Source organism: Colobus angolensis, unplaced genomic scaffold (assembly GCF_000951035.1).
Source record: "Colobus angolensis palliatus isolate OR3802 unplaced genomic scaffold, Cang.pa_1.0 Scaffold130, whole genome shotgun sequence".
Taxonomy (NCBI): Eukaryota; Metazoa; Chordata; class Mammalia; order Primates; family Cercopithecidae; genus Colobus; species Colobus angolensis.
This window is the reverse complement of record NW_012114253.1, coordinates 2,391,765-2,400,319: the sequence shown is the minus strand read 5'-3', so window position 1 is coordinate 2,400,319 and position 8,555 is coordinate 2,391,765.

Genomic DNA, 8,555 nt, shown 5'->3' with positions numbered 1-8,555 from the left:
AAAAAAAAAAAAAAAAAAAAAATGTGTAGATGCATGTTTATTTTCTTTTAACCACTGCTTTCTTACACAAAGGGTAGCATACCATAGATCATTTTGTACTTTGCTATTTTAACCCAACAGTATATCTAGGAAATCACTTCATATAAGCAGCTAGAGATCTTCTTTCTTTTTTAAAAAAAAGTTTCATTTTTTTCCCTCCTAACTCAGGGAAGTCTTTCCTGGTGGCTTCCCTGACAGGGTCGAAGCCCCTGTTGCATTTCTATAGTCCTTCATTGTGGGAATGTACTATAATTTTTCCAACCATTCTACGAGAATAGGCATTTAGGTTTTTTCTAGTGTTTCGTAATTACAAACATTGATTCAGTCAGCGACCTGTGCATGTGTATTTTCATAACATTGGAGGTGTATCTTCTGGACAGATTCCTAGAAGTGGGATTACTGGGTCAAAAGGTAAGTGCATGTGTACATTTTGTTAGGTAATGCTGAATTCTCCTACAGAATGGTTGAACTAGCTCACATTCTCAGCAGTAATGTTTGAGACTGACTTTTCCTCCATGGCCTCAGCAACAGAATGTTCCGTTAGACTTTTCTTTTTGCATTCATTCTTCTTACAATTTTAAAAATATCACTGTTCCTTCAATAAATATTTATTGAGGACCTACTCAATAATCCAGACACTGTGTGGTAATGCAATGGTGGGCAAAACAAACAATTTCTTCCCTGAGAGCATTTTTCAATCTGGCAACAGAGACAGATGATCACACACACACACACACACATGCACACACACACACACAATTATAGAATGTCATGTGCTGTGTTGTTCAATGATCCATTGGGACAGCATGAGGCATAGAGCCCTCAACTAGTCTGGGGACCAGAGAAGGTTTTCTAAGGAGATGGTACTTTACCAGAGGTCTGGAGGGAGTTTAGGAGTTATCTGGGTAAGCGGTTTCTGTGGTTTAGTTTACTCAACATTTATTCCAGCCTTCTGGTATGTCTCTCTGTATTGCAGAGCCTAGAAGGCTAAACACTGCATTTTCTTCTCTCTCCCTCTCCTTATTTTAAAAGGCTTTTTGAAAGACCAGTGATATTCAAAGTAAACTTGATCTGAGAGTAGAGAGAGTCCCCACATATCCCCTCTTTCTCAAACACACATCTTCCTTCACCATCAACATCCCCCAGCATTGTGGTACATACGTTAGAATCAATGAGCCAACGCTGACACATCAAAGGAAGTCCATAGTTCATATTAGGGCTCATTCTTGGTATTATACACTCAATGGGTTTTAGCAACTGTAATGTGACATGTATCCACTCTTACACTATGAGACAGAGTAGTTTCACTACCTTGAAAATTCTCTATGCTCTGCCTACTTAATCCTCCTTCCCCCAAACATCACCCTGACAACCATGATCTTTTTACTGTCTCCATCGTAGCCTTTCAAATTGATTTCTTTCACTTAGTAATATACCTTTAAGTTTCCTTTATGTCTTTTGATGACTTGATAGCTCATTTATTTTTATTATTGAATAATATTACATTGTCATGTATACCACAATTTATTTACCCATTTACCTACTGAAGGACATCTTGGTTGCTTCCAAGTTTTGGCAATGATGGATAAAGCTGCTATAAAGATTTGAAACATTTCATGTGCAGGTCTTCGTGTGGAAATAAGTTTTCATCTTGTTTGGGTAACTATCAAGGAGCACAACTGCTGGACCATACAACAAGAATTCAATGTGTATTTTTGTAAGAAAATACCAAACTCTCTTCCAAATGGCTGTACCATTTTGCATTCCCTCCAACAATGAATGAGAATTTCTGTTGCTCCACATCTTCACCAGCCATTTTGAGACCAGCCCAATTGTCCTGTAGAACTGATGTTTATGGTTTCTTTGAATAAACATGGAAATTGACTCTCCCAGTCTTAAAACTTGAGAAAGTTACATTTGTCTTATCTGACTTCCTTTTTCAGGAAACCAACCAGCAGTCCTCCAAGATAGTATCAAGGAATTGAAACTTACCAGATAACTGCATCTGGACAGTAAGACACCAGATCCCTCACCTGTCCTAAGGCCTGACTACCTGCTTCCTGTTGACCAACTCCTCTTCCTTATCCCTTCCTAATTGCTGTTTTCCTACACATGGATACATTTCTTTCCTGCTGTAAAACTTCCCAGTTTTAACTGGTTGGGGAGTTGGTTTTGAGACTGATCTCCCATAGTCTCAGCTGCAGAATCTGATCAAAGCCTTCTTCCCTGGCAGTACTCGTTGTCTCAGTGATTGACTTTCTGTGCCGTAAGCAACAGAACCTAGACCAAATCCCTGACACTTTAGTAACAATTTGATATTGTCAGTATTTTGGACATTAGCCATTCTAATATGTGTGTAATGGTATCTCATAGTTTTAATTTGTAACTTTTTTCTTTTTAATTTTTTGAGACAGAGTCTAGCTCTGTCACCCAGGCTGGAGTGCAGTGGCGGGATGTCAGTTCACTGCAACTTCTGCCTCCTGGGTTCAAGTGATTTTCCTGCCTCAGCCTCATGAGTAGTTGAGATTACAGGCATGCACCACCATGTCCTGCTAATTTTTGTATTTTTTGATAGAGATGGGGTTTCACCATATTGGCCAGGCTTGCCTCGAACTCCTGACCTCAAGTGATCTGCCAAAGGGCTGGGATTACAGGTGCATCCCAAAGGGCTGGGATTACAGGTTTGAGCCACTGTGCCCAGCCTTAATTTGTAATTCTAATGACGTATCATGTTCAGCATCTTTTCATGTGCTTATTTGCCATCTGTGTGCCTTTGGTGAGTTATCTGGTCATGTCTCTTGCCAGTTTTTTAATTGGATTGTTCTTTTTTTAAAAATTTTAGTTTAAATTCTGGGATACATGTGCTGAATGTACATGTTTGTTACATAGGTATACATGTATCATGGTGGTTTGCTGCACCTATCAACTTGTTGTCTAGGTTTTAAGCCCCACATGCATTAGGTATTTGTCCTAATGCTCTCCCTCCCCTTTTCCCTCAACCCCCAAAAGGCCCCGGTGTGTGGTTGTGGGTTTGTCATAAAAGCTGTTATTATTTTGAGATTATGTTCCATCAATACCTAGTTTATTGAGAGTTTTTATCATGAAGGAGTGTTGAATTTTATTGAAGGTCTTTTCTGTACCTATTGAAATAATCATGTAGTTTTTGTCATTGGTTCTGTTTATGTGATGGATTACATTTACTGCTGTGCATATGTTGAACCAGCCTTGCATCTCAGGGATGAAGCTGACTTGTGGTGGAGAAGCTTTTTGATATGCTGCTGGATTCAGTTTTGCCAATGTTTTGTTGAGGGTTTTTGCATTGATTTTCATCAGGGATATTGGCCTGAAATTCTCTTTTTTGTTGTCTCTGCCAGGTTTTGGAATTAGGATTTTTTCTATTGTGTGGAATACTTTCAGAAGGAATAGTACTAGCTCCTCTTTGTACCTCTGGTAGAATTTGGCTATGAATCCATTTGGTCCTGGGCTTTTATTTGGTTGGTAGGCTGTTAATTACTGCCTCAATTTCAGAACTTGTTACTGATCTATTCAGGGATTCGACTTCTTCTTGGTTTAGTCTTGGGAGGGAGTACGTGTTCAGAAATTGATCCATTTCTTCTAGATTTTCTAGTTTATTTGCATAGAGGTGTTCATAGTATTCTCTGATGGTAGTTTGTATTTGTGTAGAATCAATGGTGATATCCCCTTTATCATTTTTTATTGTATCTATTTGATTCTTCTCTCTTTCCTTCTTTGTCAGTTGGGCTAGTGGTCTATCTATTTTGTTAATCTTTTCAAAAAACCAACTTCTGTATTCATTGATTTTTGGAAGGGTTTTTAATGTCTCTATCCCCTTCAGTTCTGCTCTGATCTTAGTTATTTCTTGCCTTCTGCTAGCTTTTGAATTTGTTTGCTATTGCTTCTCTAGTTCTTTTGGTTGTGATATAAGGGTATCAGTTTTAGATCTTTCCTGCTTTCTGATGTGGGCATTTAGTGCTACAAATTTCCCTCTACACACTGCTTTAAATGTGTCCCAGAGATTCTGGTATGCTGTCTCTTTGTTCTCACTGGTTTCAAAGAACTTCGTTATTTCTGCCTTACTTTTGTTGGTTTACCCAGTAGTCATTCAGGAGCAGGTTGTTCAGTTTCCATGTAGTTGTGCCGTTTTGAGTGAGTTTCTTTTTTTTTTTTTGAGACAGAGTCTCACTCTGTTGCCCAGGCTGGAGTGCAGTGGCCAGATCTCAGCTCACTGCAAGCTTCGCCTCCCGGGTTTAAGCCATTCTTCTGCCTCAGCCTCCTGAGTAGCTGGGACTACAGGCACCCGCCACCTCGCCCGGCTAGTTTTTTGTATTTTATAGTGGAGATGGGGTTTCACCGTGTTAGTCAGGATGGTCTCGATCTCCTGACCTCGTGATCCGCCCATCTCGGCCTCCCAAAAGTGCTGGGATTACAGGCTTGAGCCACCGCGCCCAGCCTTGAGTGAGTTTCTTAATCCTGACTGCTAATTTGATTGCACTATGGTCTGAGAGGCTGATTGTTATCATGTCCATTATTTCACATTTGCTGAGGAGTGTTTTATTTCCAATTATGTGGTCGATTTTAGAATAAGTGCTATGTGGTGCTGAGAAGAATGTGTAGTCTCTTGATTTGTGGTGGAGGATTCTATAGATGTCTATTAGGTCCACTTGATCCAGAACTGAGTTCAAGTCCTGAATGTCCCTGATAATTTTCTGTCTCATTGATCTGTATAATATTGACAGTGAGATGTTAAAGTCTTCCACTATTATTGTGTTGGAGTATAAGTCTCTTTGTAGGTGTCTACAAACTTCCTTTATGAATCTGGGTGCTCCTGTATTGGGTGCATATATGTTTAGGATAGTTAGCTCTTCGTGTTGAATTGATCCCTTTACCATTATGTAATGCCCTTCTTTTTCTTTTTTAATCTTTGTTGGTTTAAAGTCTGTTTTATCAGAAACTAGGATTGCAATCCCTGATTTTTTTTTTTTCTTTCCATTTGCTTGGTAAATATTCCTCCTTCCCTTTATTTTGAGCCTGTGTATGTCTCTGCACATGAGATGGGTCTCCTGAATACAGCACACTGATGGGTCTTGACTCTTTATCCAATTTGCCAGTCTGTGTCTTTTAATTGGGGCATTTAGCCCATTTACATTTAAGGTTAATACTATTATGTGTGAATTTGATCCTGTCATCATGATGCCAGCTGGTTATTTTGCACATTAGTTGATGCAGTTTCTTCATATTGTCATTGGTCTTTATATTTTAGTGTGTTTTTGCAGTGACTGGTACCAGTTGTTCCTTTCCATATTTAGTGCTTCCTTAAGGAACTCTTGTAAGGCAGGCCTGGTGGTGACAAAAATCTCTCAGCATTTGCTTGTCTATAAAGGATTTTATTTCTCTTTCACTTATGAAACTTAGTTTGGCTGGATATGAAATTCTGGATTGAAAATTATTTTCTTTAAGAATGTTGAATATTAGCTTCCACTTTCTTCTGGCTTGTAGGGTTTCTGCAGAGAGATCACCTGTTACTCTGATGGGCTTCCCTTTGTAGGTAACCTGACCTTTCTCTCTGGCTGCCCTTAATATGTTTTCTTTTGTTTCAACCTTGGAGAATCTGACAATTTTGTGTCTTGGGGTTGCTCTTCTCGAGGAGTATCTTAGTGATGTTCTCTGTATTTCCTAAATTTGAATGTTGGCCTGCCTTGCTAGGTTGGGGAAGTTCTCCTGGATAATATCCTGAAGTGTGTTTTGCAGCTTGGTTTCATTCTCCCCGTCACTTTCAGGGACCCCAAACAATCGTAGGTTTGGTCTTTTCGCATAATCCCATATTTCTTGGAGGATTTTTTCATTTCTTTTCATCTTTTTTTTCTCTAATATTGTCTTCACATCTTATTTGAGTAAGTTGTTCTTCAATGTCTGATATCATTTCTTCAAGTATCAATAGCTTGATTGATTCAGTTATTGGTACTTGTGTATGCTTCATGAAGTCCTCGTGCTGTGTTTTTCAGCTCCATTTATGTTCTTCTCTGAACTGGTCATTCTAGTTAGCAGTTTCTGTAACATTCTGTCAAGGTTTTTAGCTTCCTCGCATTGGGTTAGAACATGCTCCTTTAGCTCAGAGGAGTTTGTTATTACCCATCTTCTGAAGCCTACTTGTGTCAATTTGTCAAACTCATTGTCTGTCCAGTTTTGTGCCTTAGCTGGAGAGGAGTTGCAATCATTTGAAGGGGAAGAGGCATTCTGGTTTCTGGAATTTTAAGCATTTTTTACTCTGCCTTTTCCTCATCTTTGTGGATTTATCTACATTTGGTCTTTGAGGCCGATGAACTTTATTTGGGATTTCTGTGTGAGAGTCCTTTTTGTTGGTGATGATGTTATTGTTTTCTATTTGTTAGTTTTTTTTTTTCTAAGAGTCAGCCCCTCTTCTGCAGGTGAGCTACAGTTTGCTGGAGGTCCACTGTAGACCCTATTTGCCTGGATATCACCAGTGGAGGTTGCAGAACAGCAAAGATTCTGTCTGCTCCTTACACTGGAAGTTTTGTCCCACAGGGGTACTGGCCTGATGCCAGGCAGAGCTCTAGCGTATGAAGTGTCTTTCAACACCTGTTGGGAGGTTTCTCCTAGTCAGGAGGCAGGAGAGTCAGGGACCCACTTGAGAAGGCAGTCTGTTCCTTAACAGAGCTTGAGTGCTGTGCTGGGAGAACCCTCCTTGTCAGGGTCCACTGCTCTCTTCAGAGCTGGCAAGCAGGAACGTTTAAGTCTGCTGAAGCTGTGCCCACAGCTGCCATTTCCCCCAGGTGCTCTGTTCCAGGGAGATGGGAGTTTTACTCATAAGCCCTTGACTGGGGTTGTCGCCTTTCTTTCAGAGATGCCCTGCCCAGTGAAGAGGAATCTAGAGAGGCAGTCTGGCCACAGCCGCTTTGCCATGCTGTGTTGAGTTCCACCCAGTCTGAACTTCCAGGCCTCCTTCACACTGTCTGGGGAAAACTGCCTACTCTAGCCTCAGTAATGGTGGACGCCCCTCCCTGCACTAAGCTGGATCATTTCAGGTTGACTTCAAACTGCTGTGCTGGCAGCAAGAATTTCAAGTCAGTGGCTCTTAGCTTGCTGGGCTCTGTGGGAGTGGGACTGACTGAGCGAGACCACTTGGGTCCCTGGCTTCAATCCCCTTTCCAGGGCAGTGAATGGTTCTGTCTCACTGGGGTTCCAGGTACCACTGGGGTACAAAAAAAAAATCCTGCATCTAGCTTGGTGTCTGCCCGAACAGCTGCCCAATTTTGTGCTTGAAACCCAGGGCCCTGGTAGTGTAGGCACATGAGGGAATCTCCTGGTCTGCAGACTGCAAAAACCAAGAGAAAAGCATAGTATGTGGGCCAGGTAGCACAGTTCCTCACAGCTTCCCTTGGCTGAGAAAAGGAGGTCCCTGGCTCCTCATACTTCCTGGGTGAGGCAACTCCCCACCCTGCTTTTGCTCACTCTCCGTGGGCTGGACCCAATGAGATGAGCAGGGTACCTCAGTTGGAAATGCAGAAAAAAGTCCATTCCAAGATGGCCAAATAGGAACAGCTCTGGTCTGCAGCTCCTAGTGTGATCAATGCAGAAGATGGTGATTTCTTCATTTCCAACTGAGGTACTTGGTTCATCTCATTGGGACTGGTTGGAGAGTGGGTGCAGCCCACGGAGGGTGAGCTGAAGCAGGGCAGGGCATTGCCTCACCCAGGAAGCACAAGGGGGTCAGGGGATTTCCCTTTCCTAGCCAAGGGAAGCCAGGACAGACTGTACCTGGAAAATCAGGACATTCCCACCCTAATACTGTGTGCTTTTCCAATGGTCTTAGCAAACGGGACACCAAGAGATTATATCCTGTGCCTGGATCAGTGGGTCCTATGCTCATGGAGCCTTGCTGACTGCTAGCACAGCAGTCTGAGATTGGCCTGCTAGGCAGCAGTCTGGTAGGGGGAGGAACTTCCACCATTGCTGAGGCTTGAGTAGGTAAACAAAGTGGCTGGGGAAGCTTGAACTGGGTAGAACTCGCCGCAGCTCTGCAAGGCCTGCTGCCTCTGTAGACCCCACCTCTGGGGGCAGGGCATAGCTGAGCAAAAGGCAGCAGAAACTTCTGCAGACTTAAATGTCCCTGTCTGACAGTTCTGAAGAGAGCAGTGGTTCTCCCAGCATGGTGTTTGAGCTCTGAGAACGGACAGACTGCTTCCTCAAGTGGGTCCCAGAGCCCCATGAAGCCTAACGGGGAGACACCTCCCAGTAGGGGCCGACTGACACCTCATACGTGTCCCTCTGGGATGAAGCTTCCAGAGGAAGGATCAGGCAGCAATATTTGCTGTTCTGCAGCCTCTGCTGGTGATGCCCAGGCAAACAGGGTCTGGAGTGGACCTCCAGCAAACTCCAACAGACCTGCAGCTGAGCGACCTGATTCTTTTTTTTTTTTTGAGACGGAGTCTCGCTCTGTCGCCCAGGCTGGAGTTCAGTGGCGCAACCTCGGCTCA